Raw genomic sequence first — 27,308 nt, 5'->3', positions numbered from 1 at the left:
ATATAACAAGTACTCATCATTGCATAATGCCCATAGCCTCAGTTAAAAGAAATAGTAGCAAGTAATCATCATTGCAAACTTTCTAAAGCCTCAGTTATAAATTATAAGCAGCATATAATCATCATTGCAAACTTTCCAAATACCAAGTTGACATTGTTTGAACAATTATTCAGAGGTGGTTGTCCAATGCCTTAGTAGTTACAGGATATAAATAATAGCACTAGGTCCCTTCTACATCACTATATGTGAGAGTGGCCCATATTAGCCCACATTTGATTAGCCATTTCATCCCTAGGGGTTGCCCAAGATAGGTTGTCTTCATTGGCCACCCCATGGCCATGTGGTACATTGTTGTTGGGCACCCAAGAAGTTTCTGGAGGAACTACTTCATCTATGCCATGTTCAAGTATCCAGTTATGTAAGATGCAACAAGCAAGGACCAATTTCACTTGTTTCTTGAAGGGATGGAATGGTTTGTTGTAAAAAATGCAAAACGATTTTTGAGAGCCCCAAATGCCCTCTCCATAGTCACCCTCAAGCTTGAATGCCTTAAGTTGAACAATGCTGGTTAATGAACAATGCACCCTAGTACCTAACAATTATGTACAGAATATGGCTCTATTCATACCTTAAAGTAAGGATACCATCTATGGCTATTTATGATCTTAAGAGGTGCCTCATTGGTTGGACCTTTAATCATCATCTCCTTAAGTTCACCAACAACATACAACACCTCCTTGAAGTACCTACTAACTGTCTCTGTAGACCTCCACGTATGACCCTAAACCTTTGGTTGTGACCAACCACATGAAGAAACATTGCTACCTGTTCTTCTATAGAACTATTAATGTTGTCTCTAAGCAAGTTTCTTTGCCTGAGCATAGCAAAGGCTGAGAAAAGGGCTCTTCTCATATGAAGCATGTTTGCACACTCTACATCATCACAGTTGTAAATTTTAATCAACTTCATCTGCATTTCTTCATCCATATCACTCATAGGGGCATAACTGATCCTAGGCCTTGAGGACGATTGACTCTAACTCTATTCAAGAAGAATGCACACATAGCAGTGACTAAAGCAGCAACCTAGATAATTAGCATTTGCCTCTGACTTTGAGGAGCCATCTATGCAAAATACATGACATAAATCGGATCTCAGTAACATAGGAAGTAGCATCATTGGCTTGGACAACTGCTACTACTCTGAATAAAATCAACCACATGATCAAGCATAGGCTTGGATAGTAGCTCAAATAATTCTAACCAACCATCATCAACTTGGAAAGTAGCTCAGATAAAAAGGACAATCATCATAGACATGTGCATCAGATCATTATAAATGATTGACAGACCAAATTCATCATGGATAGTACCTCGGATTATATGCAAATAATGAAATATTCATCAAATTCAACATCCAAGCAACTAGTCACACCCAAAAAATTACTAGCATCCACAAATCAGTAAAGAGGGATCATTCATTTTTACCAAGGCTGGAGGGGGAAGCTAAGCAGCCAGTAGACTGATCTGAGGGGAATGGACGAAACACCAGCAGATCAACAAAACCTAACACAGTAAAGAACTCATTAGACCACCAAAATAGTCCTACAAAATGCTAGCTAGGGTTTAGAAATGGGCATAAGGACGGAGGAAAGAGGTGAACAAAGGTTCTTGCCTGCACAAATCGGGTCGCACGAGACTCAGATGTACAAAAAAATGAACCAAAGACAACATTTGTGAGTAAGCATAGATGGATTTGAGGGGATAACTAGGAGAGGAGAGAGGAGAGAGGAGAGTTCACCTATGAGCGATGAAGAGAAATGACGAGAAGGAGGGAGTGTGAGGGGTGCGAGGGTGAGTATTTATGGGGGAGAGGGAGGAGGCCGATGGTGCGAATTGGGCGGTGACCCCAATCTTCCCGCGCTCACGTGCCATGGCGATTTTGCCCTCTCGTGCGGCGTGCATACCTCTGCACGGCTAGAGCTTGCATCGATGGAAATGGAGAAAAATCTCGCATGGGGAGGGACAGGCCCGTGGTGGCTTTTGCATCGTGGTGGCTGCATCAAACCCTAGCGTAGGCAACCAAACACGAGGACGCTGCATCCCATGGGCCTGGTCGGCTAGATGGGTCAAATGCAGGCAACCAATCACACCCAAAGTGAAAAAAGATCAAAATAGCCCATCACAAAGGTAGGAATCGCTTGTGCCACGGCTTTGATTAAGATTTCCTTTACAACCCATGATAGAAACTTCTTATTCCAACCCTGCATTTGCTTCCATATCCTATCCTTTAGATACGCGAAAGCACTAGCTTTGATCTGCCCACATGAACCGGTGAGCCCAAATATTTTGCACACATTGTTACCTGGAGTAGGGCACATACCATGTTCTTGTTCTTCGGCTTTGTGTTACGGCTAAAGAGGACTGCTGACTTTGTCTTATTTATCACCTATCCTGAACATTCCTCGCATACCTGAAGTATTGTCTGCAAATGCTTGCTATCCCCTTCGGTTGCACAAATCAAAATCAAAGAGTCATCGGCAAACAACAGGTGTGATATGCTTGGCCCATTGTGGCAAACTTTAACTCCAGCTATCAAGCTCTCTCTTGCTCCTTTCTTCAACAGTGCCGATAACACTTTAGCACATAGTAAGAATAAATAGGGAGATAGTGGGTCTCCCTGCCTCAGGACCCGCCATTAACCTTTACTGGTACCTTTGTTGTGACACAATTCATGATCAACTCGATCCATTGCTCCGCAAAACCCAACCTGCTCGTCATCTGTCTCAGAAAGCACCTCTCTAATAGCTCACAATTAGGCTTGAGAGCAGCATAGCCCAAATTTCCTTCCCTTTTATTCAATTCAATAAGAAATGGGTGAGTTCATAAGAAATAAGAATATTATCTAAAATCAACCTCCCTGGCATGAAGGCACTTTGGTTTGGGGTGATCGATGATCTCTGGTAGCATCTCTCTAAGTCTGTTGGCGAGCACTTTTGGAGACCACTTTATAAACAACATTACATAAACTAATTGGCCTTAAATCAGTGACTTTCTCTGGTATTTCCAACTTTGGAACCAGAGCTATAATAGTATCATTCCAGCCTTCGGGAAAGTGGTCACCCTGCAGGACCTCCATCACCTCCTTCACCATTTGATCTCCCACGGCCTTTAGATCCCCTATAGCGTCAAGAGCGGCCTTAATTTCTTCATGGGCGAATTCTTTGGTAAGCATGTCATTCATCCCTGGGGTTACGCCGGACTGCACAGCGTCGAGTAGCTGCTGCATGTGCACGCCGCCGTCCACCACACTTGTCCTGAAATGCTGCGAGAAATAGTTAGTAACAAGGAGCCCTCTTCTCTGCTTCCTCCTCCACCCAACCCCCATTCTCCCTTTGAAGACGAACTATTCTATTTCTCCTCCTCACCGAGCATGCATTGTGAAAATATGTTGTGTTACGATGGCCGAAACGTAGCCAGTAAATGTGGGAGTTCTAATTTTGTGGTATCCCCGAGTATGGCTTATAAATACCTGGGGATACTATGGTGTTAAAGGGTGAATTAATGGTCATTTACTCTCGAATTTACTCCCAAATTTATTGCCCCTCAGTCCACTGAAACTACCTTCGTCCCTGCATCCCCTAATTCTTCTTCCATATGGGACATCCTCGGCCTCCACCAAGCTGCTCCGCAGCGAAGGTCCGGAGGTAGGGCGAAGCCCCTCACATTTACTGTTACAACAACTGACCATTTCTAAAAATTAAATTTCTTGTTTATGTACTAGTACAATTATCGTGAGTCCAACCTGAAAATGAGGTGTCGTTACAATATATGAGATATGTAAGTATTATCATCCCTATGGAACTGTATATTGTCAGTTATCCGAGCTTACCTCAACATTTCCGGTCAAGCTGTTCTCTCTAAATTTTGCTCCCTTTTTTTGCAAAAGTTATTATCTCAGTCTGTTAGTTTATATCATTCATATTTTTATGATGCTCTATAAATTGTAGGAAAAAAGTCCATATTACTCCCTCCAAGTTTGGCCTATGTCCAAATAACCCCGCAAACTAACATTTGGTTCAATTTACTCCCTCCAACTAATTTATGTTGATCCAACTAGCACCTTAAAGAGATTTTTCTTTTTTTTTTATTTCTCTATGTACAAATTATATTTTAGTTTCAAATTTTGTGAGGTGATTGAGGACATTGTATTTTGTATTAGAAAAATGCACTATGAATTTTTCATCATTATGTTTTATACGATATTGTACCTCCAGTGTTAATTTATTATTAAATTTCCTAAGCTATCAAAATAGTGGCAAAAAGTTAAGATATATTTTTCTAACATAACTTATCATGTTCTCTATCATATCACAAAAGTTGATATTAAGACTCAACTAATACGTGAAAAAACAAAAATAACAAACCATGTTAAGGGGTAAACTAAATCAACTGAAATAGTTAGAGGGAGTAAATTGAACCAAATATAAGTTTAGGGGGTAATCTGGACATATGCCAACCTTGAGGGGAGTAATCTGGACTTTTTCCTAAATTGTATGACCTCAATCTATCGAAAACAGTGTAAAAAACACTCATATATACACATGTGCACACTGCCTTCTTATAAATCCCTAGTTTATGAGAGACTAGGTTGGCATATCTTAAGGTCGGCAAAATTAACACAAGTTCCTTGTTGTCGATGGGTATGTCAACTATGACAATGAAAGAATAACTAGCAAAATTAATGATATAACCTACTTAGACCTTTAATTGCATTGTCACCAATACACCAAAACCCACTTAGGGCCTAGGTGTTCTTTCATTTTACATGAAGTTATTAGATATTATCATCATGGAAACATTAGAATAATGTAGAATATAGATATTTCTCTTACAAGGTTCTTGAAGGGGGACACCATTAGAATAATGTAGAATATAAATATATTTCTATACAAGGTTCTAGAAGGGGGACACATTTCATCTCTATGAGTTATTATGGCCTATAAATAGAGGTAGCCCTCCTTACCATTCAATCGTTCCAAGAGCATTGTAGAAGTGAGAAGGGTGAGTGTGAGTAGGGTAAATGATAGGATAACCACTTAATGGTGTGTATAGTCTTGTGTAATATTTTAACATAGTAATGGTCTGTACTTTGATTTCTAGTTCGACTGTCGAGGATGGAGAATGACCTTTACTCTAATTTCTATTTTGTATATTAGCGGAGTTTATTGTGAAGCAGCACAATGATAGTATCAATCATATATTTTAAGCTCGAATTTGGCTTGCTGAGTGACTAAGCTGGTGGTTTTATGTATATGGGCTCATGAATATTTTATTATTGAAGTGTCTAGATGAAAAGCTTAAGATCGCACTTGTTTCTACCTACAACAAGTTGATTACATATTGTTATTATGTTTTAGGTTTTACTCCAAGAATTAGTCAATGCTAAAGAAGATATCTTTTTGCAGTCATTGAGACTTGTTTTAAGGCGAGTTTTATAGTAAGGATAGTAAGGAAGGGTTTCAAAACTTCTATTGGAAGTTTGGGACAATTGACAATAGTCGATGCGACTCATTTTGGGTTGAAGCATAGGTTGATTTCATGAGGCTCAGATACTTTTGGCCACCTTCTTCTTCCACTGCAGCCTGTGCACAAGTGCGAGTGACATTCCGACTGTAAGCAAGCTTATAAGAAGGATAGCAAGGGTCACGGCGATGAACACCCCATGGATGCGAGGGTTATTCTCAATCATTTCACTATTGTTGCCAATAAAAAAGCTTAGTGTGGTTCCGAAGATGTTGATAGCATTGAAGGCGGTGGCATATGCAGTGGCTGCATTTTTGGCATACTCCACAAAAAGTTTTCTAGCTGATCCACTGCTCTTGCTTGCTCTTTAGCAAATTGTTTTGCCACCTCAGATGCTTCAGATGGGAGCACATCAGACTTTAGAACATTTTCAATCTCCTGAAACCCATTGCAGGATTCTGCAACGCAAACACAGAAATTAAATAGAGAAGCCAAGAATGAAAGCAGAAAATACTTTGTTTCTAGGAAAGCAAATCGTATGAAACGGATCCATGGGTAATCATGTACATACCATAAGCTGACCGGAACACCTATTTTTAGATATAGACAACTAAAGCTGTTACAGTTAGTTTTAGCCCATAAATGTGGAGGTGATGCAAATTAACAGTTTAACATGTATAAAAAAACATAGTCATGGTTCCTGTGTTCCTTATATGGCATCAGTGTTCGCTGCTGCTAGAAGTGCTGCAACTTTTCAACAAGTTCACCACTATAGACTCCTGCTCAAGCTTTTGGAGACATTTGAGTGCTTTCCCCGATCTGCTGACTCCTTCTGTCAGCATCTAGTCCCAGCATTTTTTGCGCCCGGGACTAGAGATACCTTTAGTCCCGGTTGGTGGCTCCAACCGGGACTAAAGGTCCCTCCCAATGGCTACTGCGCCAGACAGAGGTGGCAGGGACCTTTAGTCCCGGTTGGAGTCACCAATCGGGACTAAAGGTAGACTTTTACTCCCGGTTGGTGGCTCCAACCGGGACTAAAGGTCTCTGCCACCTCTGTCTGGCGCAGTAGCCGTTGGGAGGGACCTTTAGTCCCGGTTGGAGCCACCAACCGGGACTAAAGGTCCCCCCTTTATATCCCGGCCGTCTCCTTCTTCCTCCCCGAGCTCGAGCTCAGCACATTTTGAAGCTCACTGCACTAGTGTTCTTGCTTCCTCCCTCCATTGTTCCTCTATCCATTCTTCGATTCCTCCGTCGATTTCTTCGATTCCTCCGTCGATTCTTCAATTGTAAAGGTTACCAATCTCATACTCTCATTTTTTACCACTGTCTTATCTCATTTTGTTCACTATATATATGGTTCTTTATTGTGGTTTTTTTTATTTGTAAGCAATTTGAGCTCAAAATCACTTCAAGCTTGCATATTTACATGAAGGAAGGTTAAAGTAGCTATTAAAAACTAGTATTCACCGTTCATTTGTAGCATGCATAGCACACTTCATTGTTTAGAGATATAGAGAATTTTAGAGTTTTTTAATTTTATATGTTTATAAAATGAGAAATTTATAGTGTATTAAAAAATGAGTATAGGGACTACTGCCTCCGACTGGTATGACAGATGCAATGCAAGGCCGTGCAATAGAAAGCAAATCCATTCTCTTTTGACGATACGCCCGAACAGCCGGGCCTGACAGATTTGGTGGTTGAACGGGTCCATCGGCCGTCGTCGTGCGACTGTACGACAAAGAACGGCATCGATCGACCATAGTATTTTATTGTTCGGAGTCCGGTCCGGGGTGCAATACAACGCAATGACAATTGACAATGCGTTGCTAGGTCAAAATATGGTCATTTCTATGGACTCCGTGACTAAACATTTTATTTTAACATTTCATGAAATGAAAAACTTAGAAAATAGTTAGAAAATTATAGAAAATTCGTACTAGTTGAACTTGCAGACCATGTTCAGCTCGGCGAGCATGTTCTCTGCCGAGCGGTAATGGACATCAAGAAGGAGCTTTGATTCTACGAGGGAGAGCTGCAACGGTCGTGGAAGACCGTGTTCCCTTCCTCGTAGAATCAGAGCTCTTCCTTGACCAAGTACGGTGCCGTCCGGTGGAGAAATGCTCGCCGAGATGATCACATAAGCAAGGTCAACTAGTACGGATTGTTATTTATTAAAACATGTTTTTGAGCTATAAATCCTGCTGGCCGTCTTCTTCCTCCCCGAGCCCGCCCGAGAGCTTAAGTTCAAATTTAAGTAGTGTTCTTGCTCTTTCTCCATCCATTCTTCGATTCCTCCATCGATTTCTTCGATTCCTCCGTTGATTCTTCGGTTCTAAAGGTTACCAACTTCATACTCTCATGTTTCATCATTGTCTTATCCCATGTTGTTCACTATATATATATATAGTTCTTTATTGTGGTTTTTTCATTTGTAAGCAATTTGAGCTCAAAATCACTTCAAGCTTGCATATTTACATGAAGGAAGGTTAAAGTAGCTAGTTGAACTAGCGGACCGTGTTCATTTTGGCGAGCATGTTCTCTGCCGAGCAGTAACAGACGTCAAGGAGGAGCTTTGATTCTACGAGGGAGAGCGGCAACGGTCATGGAAGACCATGTTCCCTTTCTCGTAGAATCGGAGCTCTTCCGTGGCCAAGTACGGTGCCGTCCGGTGGAGAAATGCTCGCCGAGATGATCACGTAAGTAAGGTCAACTAGTACGGATGGTTATTTATTCACACGTCTCGATATCATCGCAGTAGTCTATCAATCACCATACCCAAACATAGTATATATATATAAATATAAATGATAATCGATTGTTATGTGTGTACACTCCCAATCTTCTGTTAATTTGCGGAAATATCATGTGAATTACTTACCTGCCACAGTAAAAGATGAGAACACAATGACCATTAAAAATATCATTGTTTAGAGATATAGATAATTTTATAGTTTCTTAATTTTATTTGTTTATAAAATGAGAAATTTATAGTGTATTAAAAAATGAGTATAGAGAGTAGATGGCAACTGCTTCTGGGTCCTCGGCCTCTCATGGGTTTCCAAAGCGACTTAGGTCGGGCCTCCCTCTCATTCCATGCGGCAAGTGTCGTGATGAGAAGAAGATTGTGATGGAGTACCAAGTGAAGAAGGAGGGTCCCAACAAGGATCGTATCTTCTACAAGTGTTCGGATCGCAATGTGAGTTATTTTATCGTATTTAATGATTATGGTTAGTTTATACCTATTTTCATGATGGTTGTGATTAAAGTTCTAATTTTTTGTTTTAATTTCAGTGGGATGGTAGTGGATGATGTTCAGGCTTCTACTGGGAGGAAGAGTATGTTGAACTCGTGCAAAAATATCTTGCACAACAGGCAGATACGGCGGCTAATGAGGCAGTGATCCAGCCGAAGAAGCCCAAATATGTTGCACAATCAGAGGATCTGTCTGTTTTAGTTAAGATTGGTCGCGAAATCCTTGTGCCCCTGAAATGTATTTTAGCTTTAGTTCTTTTAGTGGTAGTTGGGATTGTCTACATTGTAGCGATGCTTTCATAAATTTATACCTTTTGTGGTGGCACGCATGTTGTATAAATAATTAATTATGATCTAGGTTTTAATATGGTATTTATGTCATGTAATGCAGATGAGCCGGCATTGGATGTACAATGCTGATCGCTGCTCCCAAGAGTTCATTGACGGCTTGCATTCTTGGTTACGTGTGGCCGAGGCAAACAAACATGACGGTTTCATGTGCTGCCCATGTGCCATATGTAAGAATACGGTGGAATACCCTTGCTCAAGGACTCTTCATTCACACTTGTTCAAGTCGGGTTTCATGCCAAACTATATTTGTTGGACGAAGCACGGAGAAACTGGCGTTGTAATGGAAGAAGGTGAAGAAGAACAATGGGACGACAATGATATTATTCCCGATGGTGCGTGCTTCAAAGATACTACAATGGGAGAAGCTGAAGAAGAGGTAGCCGCAGAAGATGAGCCTGCTGATGATCTTTGTCAGGTCATTCATGACACACAAAGAGAATGTGAAAGTGAAAAGGAGAAGATCAAGTTCGAGCAAATGCTAGAAGATCACAAGAAATTGTTGTACCCAACTTGTGATGCAGGGCAGAAAAAGTTGGAAACCACACTAGAATTGTTGCAATGGAAGGCAAAGAATGGTGTATCTGACAAGGGATTTGGAGAGTTACTAAAAATCCAAAAGAAGATGCTTCCAAAGGACAATGAATAGCCCGCCACTACCTACGAAGCAAAACAAGTTGTCTGTCCTATGGGGCTAGAAATCAAGAAGATACATGCATGTCCTAATGACTGCATCCTGTACCGTGGCAAAGAGTACGAGAAATTGGATGCATGCCCGGTATACCATGCATCGCGGTATAAGATCAGGCGAGATGACCCTGGTGATGTTGAGGGCGAACATCCGCAGAAGAAAATCCCTACCAAGGTTATGTGGTATGCTCCTATAATACCACGCTTGAAACGTCTATTCAGAAATAAAGAACATGCAAAATTGTTGCGATGGCACGAAGAAGACCGTAAGGTAGACAATATGTTGAGACACCCTACTGATGGGTCCCAGTGGAGAGCAATCGACAGAGAATTCCCAGAGTTTGCAAATGACGCAAGAAACTTAAGGTTTGCTTTAAGTACAGATGGTATCAATCCTTTTGGAGAGCAGAACAGTAGTCAAAGCACTTGGCCTGTTACTCTAAGTATCTACAACCTTCCTCCTTGGTTATGCATGAAGCGGAAGTTCATTATGATGCATATACTCATCCAAGGCCCGAAGCAACCTGGCAATGACATCGATGTGTACCTGAGACCACTTATTGACGAACTTCTCATTTTGTGGAATAAAGAAGGTGTACGTGTGTGGGATGAGTACAAACAGGAATACTTTGATCTGCGAGCATTGTTGTTCGTAACAATCAATGATTGGCCTGCTCTAAGTAATCTTTTAGGACAGTCAAACAAGGGATATAATGCATGCACACACTGCTTCAGTGATATTAGATGTGTATTCTTGAAAAAATGTCGAAAGGTCGTGTACCTTGGCCATCGTCGATTTCTTCCTACAAATCACCCCTAAGAAAGAAAGGTAAGCATTTTAAAGGGAAGACAGACCACCTGACCAAGCCTCGCAACCGAACCGGTGAGGATGTACTCGATATGGTCAATGATGTGAAAGTCGTCTTTGGAAAAGGACATGGCAGCCAACCTGTTCCGAACGACGCTAATGGTCACGCACCCATGTGGAAGAAGAAGTCCATATTTTGGGACCTACCCTATTGGCAAGTCCTAGAGGTCCGCAGCTCGATCGACGTGATGCACCTGATGAAGAATCTTTGTGTGAACCTGCTAGGCTTCATGGGTGTGTATGGAAAGCCTAAGGACACATTTGAAGCACGACAGGACCTGCGTTGTTTGAGAGAAAGAGACAACCTGCATCCAGAGAAGATAGATAATGGACGCCATTACCTACATCCTGCCAGCTACACTCTAAGCAAAGAGGAGAAGGAAATCATGTTTGAATGCTTAAACAACATCAAGGTACCATCTGGATTCTCCTCGAATATAAAGGGTATTATAAATGTGCCAGAGAAGAAATTATGTAACTTAAAGTCCCATGACTGTCACATTCTCATGACATAATTACTTCCAGTTGCATTAAGAGGAATTCTACCTCCAAATGTACGTCTAGCCACCGTGAAGCTATGTGCATTCCTCAATGCAATTTCTCAGAAGGCAATTGATCCAACTGATCTAGCTAAACTACAGAATGATGTGGTTCAATGTCTCATCAGCTTTGAGTTGGTGTTCCCTCCTTTCTTCTTTGATATCATGACACACCTCCTAGTTCACCTAGTCAAGGAGATTTTCATTCTCGGTCCTGTGTTCCTACACAACATGTTCCCCTTAGAGAGATTTATGAAATATGTTCACAACCGTGCTCACCCAGAAGGAAGCATCGCCAAGGGCTATGGAATAGAAGAGGTCATTGAGTTATGTGTTGACTTTATTCCCGACCTTGACTCAATTGGTGTTCCTGAATCAAGACATGAGGGGAGACTAAGCAAAAAGGGGACACTAGGGAGGAAAACATATATTGGTATGGAGGATGATTATTTCAATAAAGCACACTACATAGTTCTATAGAACTCCTCTTTGGTAGATCCGTATATTGAGACACACAAGGATCTCTTACGATCTGAGTTTCTAGGAAAGACTGAAGCTTAGATTACACGTAAGCACATAGAAACTTTCGATGGTTGGTTATGAAAAAAATGTCAAGGTGATGAGAGCATCCATGAGCAACTGTATTTATTGGCTATGCAACCATCATGGCATATCATCACATACAAAGGGTACGAGATAAATGCGAACATATTCTACATAGTAGCCCAAGATAAAAGGAGTGCCAACCAAAACAATGGTGTCTGCATAGATGCCACAGACCTGAATGGGAATAAGCAGACATATTATGGCTGCATAGATGAAATGTGAGAACTAGAATATGCACCTACTTTGAAGATCCCATTGTTCAAGTGCCAATGGGTCAAGGTGACCGGAGGCGGGGTAACAGTAGACAATGAGTATGGAATGACAACAGTAGACCTTAGTAATATTGGGTACAAAGATGAACCATTCATCCTTGCCAAGGATGTGAATCAGGTGTTCTATGTCAATGATATGTCTACCAAACCAAAAAGAGGGAAAAACGATAATGACTCAACCAAAGAGCCAAAGCGCCACATAGTTCTTTCAGGGAAAAGAGTCATCGTGGGAATTGAGGACAAGTTGGACATGTCAGAAGATTATGAAAAGGATGACCGAATTCCGTCCTTCAAAGTGAACAAAGACCCTAGCATCTTGGTAAATGATGAGAACACTCCATGGTTACGACGCGATCATAACCAAGAGACATACGTAAAGAAGAAGTTCACTGCTGTGCCCACTTAATGATATAGTGATTTAATGTAGTGTGTGTTTGAGATATTATGTAATAATTGTGAATTCAGATGTTTATTATGTCGTGTTTCAAATTAAATCAATATTTGATTTGGTGGGATTTCTCTCTCAAAAAGTTAAATTAGGATATTGAGTGATGAAAAATTAAAATATTAACGTTAAAATGATGTGAAAACAAATTTCCTGTTCAAAACCAATAGTTTTAATAATTTTAATTAAACACTACATTTTTGCATTAACGAAATAATAAATATTAGTTACATTATGTTTTATAATTATAACAAAAAATAAAAAAAAAGTTAGGTTATAGATTTTTCCTATGTGCAATAAAGAAAAAAATCCATATTTTTAACAAAATAATTTTATGCCTTTTATTTAATTTACTATGTATTTAACAAGACTATTGCATTTTATTAAAAAAAATTTGTTCAAAACAGGCGGGAAACGAAACTGCAGCCCACCTCTACTCCCGTGTGGGAAGCCCACCCGGGAGTAAAGGTGGGCTGCAGTTTCGTGGCCCGCCAAAAAAACCCTTTACTCCCGGTGCGTGTTACCTTTACTCCCAGTTGGTAACAAGCACCGGGAGTAAAGGTACCTTTACTTCCGGTTGGTAACACGCACCAGGAGTAAAGGACCTTTACTCCTGGCTGGTGGTTGGCACCGGGAGTAAATCTCCCTGGTATATATGCGCCAGTGCCTGGCACAGATCGATCCCCTCCTCTTCTTCCTTGTCAAACAGACACCCTTTCTCCTCTTCTTCCTCGCGCCGCCACCGGTCGCCACCCCACCTCGCGCCGACGAGCCCTCCACCACGCGCACCTCTGCAGTCTTGAGGTGAGTTCTCTCGAACACCGTCCTCTCCTCGGACAACAAGGTCGTGCCGTGCCATGTTCGTGTTCGTCGAACGTATAGTGCCGTGCCGTGTTCGTCAACAAGGCAGGCCGCCTCGAACGCCATCCTCTCCTCAGCGGCGAAGAAGGGCCAGAGAAGGACGCACTCGACGATCCAGATGATAGGGTCGAGGGCGAGCTGCCCGCTACCATACTGAAGGGCGACGTGGTGCGTGATGTTGCCGCCGGCCGAGTCACTGCAGACAAACACCCTGCCTAGGTCGGCCGAGTCATCAGCCAGCCACGGGTTGGCCTTGGCCTGGGCGCGGAGCCACGATAGGATGGCCTTGGCGTCGCGGTGCATCACGGGGAGGCGGTGCTCGGGTGCCAGGTGGTAGTCGGCGGAGAGCACGAGCGCCAGGAGCTCCATAGTGAGCCTGAGCGTGCCGGCATGGAAGTGGGGCAGCTTGAAGCTGCACAGGCAGAAGCCACCGCCGTGGAAGTAGACGAGCACTGACAGCTTATTATTGGTCGTCGTCGTGTTGTCATCAGTGGGCCTATACATGCGGAGGCGGAGCGCGTGCGTGGTGTTGTAGATGACGTCCTTCCACTGGATAGGCAGGTTGGACGACACCTCACCCTAGAGAGGGAGCGCGGAGTACTTCGCGGAGCGCGTCACGGTGCCATCACTAAGAAGTTGCACGATGCCGAGGCAGTCGTCCACGATGTGCGGCGCAGTCGCTAAGAAGAAGTTCACTCCTCGGCTAGCTCCATGACGTTTAGGGTTTATACAGCGGAGCACCGCCACCCTCGTTAGGGTTTATACGGTGGAGCACCGCTGCCCTCATTTGCCCTAGGGTTTAGGGTTTATACGGTGGAGCACCGCCGCCCTCGTTCGCCCTAGGGTTTAGGGTTTATACGGCGGAGCACTGCCACTCTCGTTTACCCATGTGTACAAACATATATACGACGGAGCGGAGCACCGCCACTCTCATCACACCGCCCTCTCTCACGGCCTAGTCGATCAACATTCGTATTATCGTTATCGTTAACGCTAAACAATCACACTAGGGCGAATTGCGTCGGTGACTAGGGCGAACCGTGTTGTTGATGTCACCGACGTGGTTTGCCCTAGTCACCGACGCAATTTGCCCTTGGCCGTTTATGCATGTATAGCCCTAATTTGCCCTAGTACCGACGCAGTTCGCCCTAGTGTGGCGAATTGCGTCCGTGACCGAGGGGCAAGATTTAATAATGCATATTGTTTGTAGATTTTACGCATGTAAGTAAAGATTTGACGTACTATATATTGGTTTTGTTTTTTGAAGCTAGATGGCCGACCCGAGAAACATGGATGATGAGGAGTTGATGATGAATTTAATCAACACTGGCACTCAAGTTGCCGACGATGATGGTGCTAAAAATAATGTGCAAGAGGATGCAGATGACGAGAGTCAGTACTTAGCTCTTGAACAAAATGAGCAACAACATATTGGCCAAGTATATGTTTTTTATTATTAGCTATTTATATTATCATATGTCTTATGTGTGCTCATGATATTAAAAATAATGTTTATGTTTTGTAGCTCTCTGGATCGACATCAACTACAACGAAGAGTAAAAATGTTTGAGGTCCCAAAAAGCCATTGGAGGGCCGCTTCATCATCTCGGAGTTCAATGTGGATACAGGCGAACCGAGGGGGCCAAATAAAACAAAATTCATGCACCACTGTGGTTACCTTGTACGGGACCGGCTCCTCATTAGTACCCGCGAATGGAAGAAGAAGACCAATGCTCCTCATATCAGTTTTGTCTCCGATCGTGACAAGATGTTAATTTAGAATGATGTCTTGGAACATTTCATGCTCCAAACAGATGGTTATGATGATATAATAGATGGTGATAAATTGAAGGAGCGAGTTAGGGATTGGGCAATGAAGAAGATGGCCACCCAGTTTCAGACTTGGAAGAAACACCTATACACGACGTATGTCAAGAAGAACATAGCACCAGATTTTACTGTCCCAGGATCGATCTCAAAGCAGAGGCCCTATTGGGATGAGTTTGTACAGTACAAGACGTCGAAAGAGGGTGTGAGTCGGGTGATAAAGAACCAACATAATGCCCAACAGAAGACATACCACCATAACTTGGGATCAGGTGGCTACCCGACTGCCATTAAGAAGTGGAACAAAATAGAAGTAGACCTTCTTGCTAAGGGTATCACACCAGAATCACTCGAGTGGGGAGATCGTGCAAAGAATTAGTTTTTTGCTCATGGGGGAACACTGGACCAGGAGACAGGGAAGAGCGTTTATGGCGCAAGACTGCAAGAAGCAACAGAAAGATTATTTTATGCTCAGAGAGCTACTACTAGTGGTGCGTTCAGGCCCAATAGAGAGAAGGATGAACTGACATACGTCATCGGGACTATTGAACACGGTGGCCGAACTAGAGGCAAAGGAAGTGTCTCGTGGGAGCATGGATTCCCTTAGGACAGACCTTCCTACAGAAGCCACCAGAGAAAGAAGGAAGAAGAGGCACAGCGGCTCTAGAGGTTGGAGGAAGCGGTGCGTGAAGCACAGGAGCGGGAAAAAAAACTTGAAGCGAGAATGCAGGAGGAAATCAGAAGACAAGTGCAAATAGCAGTGAGTGCAAGCAAGCAGGCATCAGAGCCAGGAATCAACATTAGTCAATCTGTTTAGTTGAAAAGCAGCTGCGCTTCCACAGAGATGCCAAATCAAGGGTACATAGGACTAGGCTTCCCTGTGGATGACGTCACTGAACCTTGTACATCGTGTGAGCTACACATTCCGAAGGGGAATTCCACAATCAAGGTGGCTATCGGTCTTGTTAATCCTATCGACCGAACCAAGACACCAAGGATTCATAGGAATATAATCCAAGAAGGATATGCTACCATCTCGGTAGATAAAGCTGAAAAAGGTTTTAGTGATTTGCCTCTTGACATTCCTGGAGGTGATGGCGAGAAGACTCTCGGAGAAGCAGAGAAGACATTCATTCTATGGCGCAAGTGCTACATCATCATTCCCGAGATGTCGCCTCCACCTCCTCCTGAACTACCTCACCATAGGTGCGGATGAAAACACTACATCATTAATTTATATTGGCTTAAATAATTAACAATCTACTCATAATAATATGTCATTCCTTTTTTTGTAGCAGATCCTCCCCCAACCTAAGTCCAATTGTTCAATCACCAGATCATCATAGTGCTCTGTATGATGACAACGTGTTGGAAGGCGAGGCTGCATCCACACCATCTCCAAGGAGGTCTCCAACGCCATAGCCGTCACCTCCAAGGAGGTCTCCAACGCCGCTGCCACCACCTCCAAGGAGGTCTCCAACACCTCCCCCGCCCCCACCTACCAAGAAGCCAAGTACTAGCAAGAGGCTAGCCCCGCAAACGAAGAACCAGCCCTCGCCGGCAAAGAAAGCCACCGTGAAACCAAGGGCTATTCCCAAAATAATATCTGAAGAGAAGGAAGAAGTAACTGATGCATATAAAAAAGATATGTCTAGATTCTATGACAAACTTAAAAGGATCAAGAAGCAAGGAGTAACTCGGAGAAACCGTACTTCTTCGTAGCTCTAGATATTCTAAGAAAAAAGGTGGCTTCTTACCAGCAACAATAGCGGAAATCTCGTAAGCCGTCCAAATCAACGTTAACGGACTATGACCGCACTCTCACCAAGTCAATTGAGGCGGCACAGAAAAAGATGCGGGCAGGGAAAGGAGTTGCACATCTCGGACAACAATCGCACCAATCAGTCCCCCCGCTAGTTGTTGGTAATGAATATGGTTCGAATTTAGGATTAATGCATCAGGCAAATATACCCCTGGATATCGATTTGGATCACCTTGGTGAATTTATTGAAGAGACTAGTCTCGACCTTTACCAGATGTTTGGTGATGGAAATATTGAGAGTGCGGCGGAGGTTGATATTTGGAAGAAAAAATTTGTACTAGGCCAGAGTCTATACAACCCTCAAGCCTTAGGTGATCTGGGAACGTAAATGTACCTGCTAAACAAGTGGTACATGCAGGCGTCTATTGGTGGATACTTCTGCGTTGGTGTCAGAATTAGAGACGAACATTGGTTCCATGGCGATGATGTTATGTATGTTGACTTTGTAGAATTTCATCAACTATGCCACCTGACCTCTCTGGACAAAGTTATCATTAGCTACTATTGTCTGTAAGTAATAATTCTTTCGATCTATTATTAAACTCATCATATGTGTGTATATGTATATAAATTATTCTAACAAGTACTATATATATACAGATTTACAATGACAGAGCACAGAAAGAAAGGCTGCAATAAAATTGGTTTTGTTGATCCCCATATAGTATTCAAAGACCCAGTTCCAAAGCCTAATTGGAAGTCTGAGTCAGAGAGTAACCTCATGAACTTCTTAGTGAACCAACGCCACAAGAAGGATATACTCTTTCCCTACAACTTCAAGTGAGTGTTAATAATGTCGATCATCCTTAATGGCTCATATGTTGATTCTAGTTAATTAATGAGTGTTATGCGTTATATCTTATAAACACATGCAACAATCACTGGATATTGATGGACATCGATCTGGTGAAAAGTCACTTGATAATCTATAACTCGATGAAAAAACCACAACAAGACTACCAAGATATGATAGATATTATCCAGAAGTAATTTTGGTATCTCTAGCAACTATATATACACACAAACATGATGATTAATTATATCTGATGACGTGGCAAATTTTTTATTGGGCAGTGTTTAGAAAACCTTTATTGAGAAGCAACACATGGGAAAATGCAAAGCACCACTGAATGTAATCCCTTTAAAAGTAAGTCCCCTAAATCGTATCATCTTTATTAATTAAACATATAGCTTTCACCGGATCACCAGATTGGATGACAAATCTTTTTCTCGTAAAATGGTGTCTGAGGCAGGAACAGGGGAACAACTATTGTGGTTACTATGTTTGCAAGTTTATCAAAGAGCTCTCCCAAAGAACTCCTACAGAGAGACTCAAAGTACGTTAAAAATACACTATATGTTTATTTAATTATTATTATTGATTGTGTTACTATATCTTTATATATATATATATATATGTACATATATTAATTTATTTTCCTTTAATTCAAACCTGTAGGCTCGATGGTTGGAGGAAAAGGTCATACGACAAGACCAAATCAAAGCAATTCAAGAGTCTATAGCCGGATTTTTTTAATGACCAGGTCATCGATTCCAAGGGCGAGTTCTACTTCGACCCAACACTGCCATGAAAGCCAAGCTAGAGGATGAGAGGAAACTTGTTATATCACAACAACTGTAATGCAATCTTTTGTAATATATGCACATAAAATAATATAATGTAAAATACACATATGCATGCGTGCATGTAAATATATATATGATGCATGCATGCATATATATATATATATATATATATATATATATATATATATATATATATATATTTCTATGTTTGAATTGTGTGATTTAATACGTTTATTGTGCTTGAACCGAAACATACTATACGTGCGTATAAATGTATTATTAGCAGCGTACAATACGACTTCGAAAACCTATTTTGAAAAGAAAACAAAAAATGAAAGAAAAGAAAAAAGAAAAAGAAAAAACCTTTAGTCCCGGTTCGTATTACCAACCGGGACTAAAGGGTGCCAGCCTCGTGGCATGTCAGGAGGCATCTTTAGTCCCGATTGGTGTTACCCACCGGGACTACCCTTTAGTCCCAGATGCTTGCTCCCGGGTGGAGAACTGGGATTGGAGGGGTTCCCCACCGGGAGTAAAGCTCTGTTCTCTACCGGTGGAAGGTTCGGAGGTAGGGCGAAGCCCCTCACATTTACTGTTACAACAACTGACCATTTCTAAAAATTAAATTTCTTGTTTATGTACTAGTACAATTATCGTGAGTCCAACCTGAAAATGAGGTGTCGTTACAATATATGAGATATGTAAGTATTATCATCCCTATGGAACTGTATATTGTCAGTTATCCGAGCTTACCTCAACATTTCCGGTCAGGCTGTTCTCTCTAAATTTTGCTCTCTTTTTTTGCAAAAGTTATTATCTCAGTCTGTTAGTTTATATCATTCATATTTTTATGATGCTCTATAAATTGTAGGAAAAAGTCCATATTACTCCCTCCAAGTTTGGCCTATGTCCAAATAACCCCGCACACTAACATTTGGTTCAATTTACTCCCTCCAACTAATTTATGTTGGTCCAACTAGCACCTTAAAGAGATTTTTCTTTTTTTTTATTTCTCTATGTACAAATTATATTTTAGTTTTAAATTTTGTGAGGTGATTGAGGACATTGTATTTTGTATTAGAAAAATGCACTATGAATTTTTCATCATTATGTTTTATATGATATTGTACCTCCAGTGTTAATTTATTATTAAATTTCCTAAGCTATCAAAATAGTGGCAAAAAGTTAAGATATATTTTTCTAACATAACTTATCATGTTCTCTATCATATCACAAAAGTTGATATTAAGACTCAACTAATACGTGAAAAAACAAAAATAACAAACCATGTTAAGAGGTAAACTAAACCAACTGAAATAGTTAGAGGGAGTAAATTGAACCAAATATAAGTTTAGGGGGTAATCTGGACATATGCCAACCTTGAGGGGAGTAATTTGGACTTTTTCCTAAATTGTATGACCTCAATCTATCGAAAACAGTGTAAAAAACACTCATATATACACATGTGCACACTGCCTTCTTATAAATCCCTAGTTTATGAGAGACTAGGTTGGCATATCTTAAGGTCGGCAAAATTAACACAAGTTCCTTGTTGTCGATGGGTATGTCAACTATGACAATGAAAGAATAACTAGCAAAATTAATGATATAACCTACTTAGACCTTTAATTGCATTGTCACCAATAAACCAAAACCCACTTAGGGCCTAGATGTTCTTTCATTTTACATGAAGTTATTAGATATTATCATCATGGAAACATTAGAATAATGTAGAATATAGATATTTCTCTTACAAGGTTCTTGAAGGGGGACACCATTAGAATAATGTAGAATATAAATATATTTCTATACAAGGTTCTAGAAGGGGGACACATTTCATCTCCATGAGTTCTTATGGCCTATAAATAGAGGTAGCCCTCCTTACCATTCAATCGTTCCAAGAGCATTGTAGAAGTGAGAAGGGTGAGTGTGAGTAGGGTAAATGATAGGATAACCACTTAATGGTGTGTATAGTCTTGTGTAATATTTTAACATAGTAATGGTCTGTACTTTGATTTCTAGTTCGACTGTCGAGGATGGAGAATGACCTTTACTCTAATTTCTACTTTGTATATTAGCGGAGTTTATTGTGAAGCAGCACAATGATAGTATCAATCATATATTTTAAGCTCGAATTTGGCTTGCTGAGTGACTAAGCTGGTGGTTTTATGTATATGGGCTCATGAATATTTTATTATTGAAGTGTCTAGATGAAAAGCTTAAGATCGCACTTGTTTCTACCTACAACAAGTTGATTACATATTGTTATTATGTTTTAGGTTTTACTCCAAGAATTAGTCAATGCTAAAGAAGATATCTTTTTGCAGTCATTGAGACTTGTTTTAAGGCGAGTTTTATAGTAAGGATAGTAAGGAAGGGTTTCAAAACTTCTATTGGAAGTTTGGGACAATTGACAATAGTCGATGCGACTCATTTTGGGTTGAAGCATAGGTTGATTTCATGAGGCTCAGATACTTATGGCCACCTTCTTCTTCCACTGAGCCTGTGCACAAGTGCGAGTGACATTCCGACTGTAAGCAAGCTTATAAGAAGGATAGCAAGGGTCACGGCGATGAACACCCCATGGGCGAGGGTTATTCTCAATCATTTCACTACTGTTGCCAATAAAAAAGCTTAGTGTGGTTCCGAAGATGTTGATAGCATTGAAGGCGGTGGCATATGCAGTGGCTGCATTTTTGGCATACTCCACAAAAAGTTTTCTAGCTGATCCACTGCTCTTGCTTGCTCTTTAGCAAATTGTTTTGCCACCTCAGATGCTTCAGATGGGAGCACATCAGACTTTAGAACATTTTCAATCTCCTGAAACCCATTGCAGGATTCTGCAACGCAAACACAGAAATTAAATAGAGAAGCCAAGAATGAAAGCAGAAAATACTTTGTTTCTAGGAAAGCAAATCGTATGAAACGGATCCATGGGTAATCATGTACATACCATAAGCTGACTGGAACACCTATTTTTAGATATAGACAACTAAAGCTGTTACAGTTAGTTTTAGCCCATAAATGTGGAGGTGCTGCAAATTAACAGTTTAACATGTATAAAAAAGCATAGTCATAGTTCCTGTGTTCCTTATATGGCATCAGTGTTCGCTGCTGCTAGAAGCTGCAGAGGCTGCAGCTGTTGCTGCAACTTTTCAACAAGTTCACCACTATAGACTCCTGCTCAAGCTTTTGGAGACATTTGAGTGCTTTCCCCGATCTGCTGACCCCTTCTGTCAGCATCTGTGGCGTCAAGCTCCTTCTCAGTCTCAACGATGATATCAGCATCCTACAAAAGAAATTTCATGGTGTGAAAATACATATCATTTGAATAAACAAAATCTAGAAGCCGATTCCTAATACCCAAGAAACATCTGCTAGTTTGTATCACATAATATCCAAAGGAAACAAGAGGAAAAAAAATAGAAAAGGGCTGGGGGGCTGCAGCACCGGCGCAACGCGCGCTGGACCTGCTCCTCGGGAGGCTGCGGCGGCGCGCCGACCTCCGCCGCGTCGCCGCCGTCTCCGGCTCCGCGCAGCAGCACGGCAGCGTGTACTGGGCCAAGGCCGCCGGCGCCGCGCTGGCCGCCCTGGACCCTGCCGCCGGCGAGGGCCTGGCGCCGCAGCTCGCGGCCGCAGGCGCGCTCGCGGCGCCGGAGTCGCCCGCGTGGATGGACAGCAGCACCGCGGTGCAGTGCCGGGAGGTGGAGGCGGCCATGGGCGGGCCCCTGCGCCTGGCGAGGCTCACGGGGTGCCGCGCGCACCGGCGCTGCACGGGGCCGCAGATACGGAAGATGCACCAGACCCGGCCGCAGGTGTACGAGGCTACCGAGAGGGTGTCGCTGGTGAGCTCGTTCATGGCGTCGCTGCTCGTCGGCGGGTACGCCTGCATCGATGAGACCGATGGAGCCGGGATGAACATCATGGACATCGACACGCGCCAGCTACGCCAGGATGCTCTTCAGGTTCTCTTGGTGTTTGCCTCTACATAGAAATGGAGAGTTCATGGTTCCCTTCACTGATTCAGAGTTTCAGATTTCAGACTTGCAACTGTGTTCGCCATTGCAAATTGTAACTAAAAAGATGGAAGTGGCACATCCTACAATTAAGCCCAATCAGCTCAAAGAAGAATTCAGCTCAGTTCAACATTTTTACATTTCAATTTTGTAGGCTATGGCTCCAGATTTGGAAGAGCGGATTGGGAGACTAGCACCGGCACATGCTGTTGCTGTAAAGATAGCCCCTTATTTTGTTCAGAGGTAAGTTTTGCTAAATGTCTTTCTTTTTTGTGTGTTGTGCGTGTCTCTGTTCAAATCATGAAAGGCTGGATAATGTGAATGAGCTGCAGCAACTTTTTTTTTTTATCATTGTTTACTCGTGACACCAACTTGTCAGATTGATACTTCTGTTTTTATGTTCTTGCAGATTTCAGTTTTCAAGCAGCTGTATGGTTATTCAGTGGTCATGCGACAACCCCAATAGCCTTGCAGGTACTTAGGTTCATCCTAATCTTTTGCATTCAAATATCTTAGTATGTTCTGATGTTTGTTTGTCTAGATAAAGAACTAGAAAACTCGGCGCGGCCCTCCTTGAGTTCGCCAGCCTAGGATTTTTTTTCATTTGACCAAGCAACTGCCCCCTTGACTACCACACATGGCACATCTAAAATAGTATAACACCACAGTAACCTAAAGCAAGTTAGATAGGCAAAACTGTTTCGGCCACACACTGGCGGTGGGGATGCCGAGCAAGGCTCGATCTGATGGGTAACCGTCATGCCCAACACTGCACAATCGGCAGGGGAGCAGTGACGGCTTGCTTCAGAGTTGTCAGAGTTGAGTCGTTGTACACTCACCATCAGTGGTAGGTACCGTCTTCGTTTAGGATGGCGAAGCGGCAGGCAGGCCGCAGGCCATGGTGTTTGGGACAGCCATTTCATCGAACACCATGCAGGTGAGCCTCGAGTGGCTGTTATCCCCGGGCTTCCTTCAATGTCACGCCACACCGCAGGGTGTGGCCTTGTGGCTGCGGCTGTGCAGAACAGAGGAAGGCGTGAGGTGGAGTGGGCGGTAGAGCACGCGGAGGGCATAGGCCGACGTGCGAGGTGGCCAAGCGCCGCGGCATGGTGTTGGTGGTGGAGAGCACGTTGCAGCCATGCAGGTGCAATGGTCGCCGCTTCCAACTCCACTTGAGTCTTGACACGCATCCGCCACATCTTCTTCCCTTGCTAGCTACGTCCATGCTGCGCCACACGACGAAAAGGAAGGAGGCAGTCTGCGCACGGGAAGGAGAGAGCCCACTCGGCTCGTCCGCACCAGGTGCCGTCGCTGTCTCTCGCGCCGCCCTTTGCCAGTTCTGCCAGCATATGCCATATGGGCTGGTGCGGCGCCCCTCGTGGCGAGCAGCGGTGGTGGCGCGGCCTCGGCAGGGGTTTCAGGGTCTGGGGTTTCAGGGTCGCAACGAAACTAGGCGGAGACCGATTGGACCCGTAATCGGACAGACCATATCGCTTCGTTGCTGAATCCAACGGTGTATAGGTTAGCGGGTGACGTGGCCATATCCACCGCCCGAACCTTGGCTCTGGATTAGAATTATATATAGAGATAGAAATGGCGAAATTAATTGTTCCATATGTATGTCAAGACTGCTTGCATGCTGCAAACTTAAAAAAGTGCTTTTGGCTTCCATACATGTGTGATTGTGCAGGCTTAACTTTGAGCAATCCTGGTGATCTAGCAATAAGCCTTGGGACAAGTGATACAGTAATCTTCTACCACCTTGCTTTGTTACAATTTTTTGGTTGACCTATTTCCCAAAAGAGTTATTACTAAAAAGAAAACACGTAGCAGACTAGCAATACATACTATGATCTTGTTCTGAAATTGGCAAAACTTGCAAATTGAACCTTACTTCTACTACAGTGGATCAGTTTGTAAAAGAATCCTGGAAAATGTACTCAATATGCGACATTGTTTCATTCTATCTAGTTCTGTATTAACCCCTGGTGCTGATTGTGGTGCCTCTATGGCCCTTTCAGGTTTTCGGGGTCACCGATTCACCTGAACCAACCCTAGAGGGAAACATCTTTCCTAATCCAGTCGATCCCAAGACCTACATGGTTCTGCTTTGCTATAAAAATGGATCTCTAACACGAGAAGGTATGGTTTGCAACTTTGCAAGTAACTTCTATTGTGCTCCACCCCCTTGCTAATACATACATTTTGTTCAGAACTTTGCAATCGTTATGCTGATAGATCTTGGGATCATTTTAACAGGTTGCTTGAAGAAACAGCCCCCTTACTGAAGAATTGATAGCCTAGTTTCCTTAAGCATAACTAAATGTGAGTTTATGTTTATACAATGGACATCAGAGAATATGTCGGGGAGCTGAGATAACTGCTTGGCTAGAAATCATGGCAAACAACATATTTCAACCACTCAGTTTACAGCCTTGCAAAAATTGGCAACTCAGTGCAGTATTATGGTTGTCTTTTGATCCCAACATGGCTAATGCAGTTACTACATAAAGCGCTCACCTTTCCTTGATGTTCACAATAGATGCTTGCATTGACCACACAAAAGTAACTTTCCTGAAGATTCCTGGACTTATAATTTCCTGCTTTTGCAGGAGGGAAGTTGGGATTTTACTACAAGGAACATGAGATTCTCCCACCACTTCCAGGTTAGTTTTGTCCTTACATTTTTTTCCCTTTCGCAATTCAACCTTCATCTCAGTGCTCATTTAGATTAGATGCTCACCTACATGCATAGTTGGATTTCACCGCTACGTTGTCAAGAACTTCACTAGTGGACCTTTGGGTGAGATGGTGGAAGAAGTTGACAAGTTTGATCCTCCTTCAGAGGTTTGAAGATCTCAAAACCTGTAAATCAAACTGTTTGAAATGCTCATTTAATTAACAGTCATGATTTAGGTGCGTGCAATAATTGAAGGGCAGTTCATGTCCATGAGAGGCCATGCTGAGCAATGTGGCCTGCCAGTACCTCCAAAACGGATTATAGCAACCGGTGGCGCGTCCTCAAACCCAACAATTCTCAAGATAATGGCATCTATTTTTGGTTGTCCAGTGTACACTTCCCAAAGATCAGGTATGCACAGGCCTTACAGGAGATATACTGATGTGCCTGCTTCCTTAGAAACATAGTATTAATATACTTGTATCAGTATCCATTCCTGCTATGAAAACAATATGATGAACAGCGATTGTTCTATTTATAATTGATCTAGTTGTTGTGCATGCTCGCATATTCTTGTATTTTTTTAATTTGCTTGCTAATTCTGGTATGCCTATATATCATTCAATGAATACAGACTCTGCCTCTTTGGGTGCTGCTTTGCGAGCAGCCCATGGGTGGCTTTGTAAGCAGCAAGACGAGTTCGTGCCATTCTCATGTGTGTGTACTCAGGAAGATTAGATGGAACATCACTTAGCGTGTAGTTGGCTGTTCCTTTTGGGGACTGTGAGGGAGACACTGAGCTTCTGAACAACTACACATTGTTGGTTAGGAAGAGGCTGGAGATTGAGCAGAAGCTCATCGCAAGATTTGGTGGATCAGAGTGAAGTGACTGCTAGGTAAAATTTATCTGTTGATATACTTTTGGTAATGGTAGCAGTATTGATGATAAGAATGGGCTATCTTCTACGCATGTGTCGCTTAAAATTGAGTCAGATGTGTAGTAGCCGCAGAAATTAGACATCGATCATTACCATGTAACCATTAAAAATTATACATTAGCCTACTAGGACCAAATTCACAATTAGCTGAGTATATCTATTCATTTTACTGATTTATTTTTATGTTAATGAGTCTAATCTAGCCCTTTTTCATTCTTCTTGTCAATTTCACGCTGCATTAACTCTGCTGCTTGAGCACTATACTTGACACAGTTCAGAAATGGCTCATTCGCCTTTTAGTCATAGGATCTGTAGGCTGACTGTGTCAAGTATCCTACAATATATTCGGCCTATTTTCATGGATCAACACCACTTGCATATTCATTCATCACTCAAAAGTCAGAATGCTGAGATGACACTGTGTCATGATCGAAACAGGGTTTGTTCACTGATGGAAAAAATGCAAATGCCATGCATGTTATGCTGGTGAATGGCATCCTACTCAACATGGTGAGGTTGCAGCAAGGATGGCCACCAAATTTGCAAGATCTAGTTGGGAGCTACTACTGCTACTTACCACAGCAAGCATGCACTGCTCCCACTTGTAAATTAGTGGATTCCTATTGCCACTACACGTCTACACCTCACTCTCCTACATGCACCATGGCCACTATCGACGGCTCATGAAAGAAACGCTCAAGCACACCAGATACCTATGCTACAATTTCCTTGCAAAATGACAAGCTCATATTTTTTTTTCCATTTGTAAAACGAAATTGTGGCTCTAAGTGCTGATTCTTTTTCCCCTTTGCCATTTCATATTGCCTTTTCCATTGCAAAATTTTTGTTGTTCTAAGTGCTAAATATTTGCACCATGTGAATTATAATCCATGGTAATCTGAACTTAAGCTTCCGAGAGAAAAGGTTGAAACTGATGTACCGTCATGCTTTATGTTTTTTTCAAGGATTAGAATAACCCACATGAAGTGAAATATGTTTACTCGCAGATTTTTTTTTAACCAAAAAATGAGC

The 27,308-nt window shown here is 42.3% G+C and overlaps 1 pseudogene; it reads left to right on the top strand.

Moving 5' to 3' along the window:
• Window positions 1-21,575: 21,575 nt before the first annotated feature.
• LOC136504025 (xylulose kinase 2-like) lies at window positions 21,576-27,102 on the top strand (annotated as a pseudogene).
• Window positions 27,103-27,308: the final 206 nt, after the last annotated feature.

This window comes from Miscanthus floridulus, chromosome 14, assembly GCF_019320115.1.
Source record: "Miscanthus floridulus cultivar M001 chromosome 14, ASM1932011v1, whole genome shotgun sequence".
Lineage (NCBI taxonomy): Eukaryota > Viridiplantae > Streptophyta > Magnoliopsida > Poales > Poaceae > Miscanthus > Miscanthus floridulus.
The sequence above is the reverse complement of the archived record's forward strand: the minus strand, read 5'-3'. Positions and strand labels throughout refer to the sequence as shown.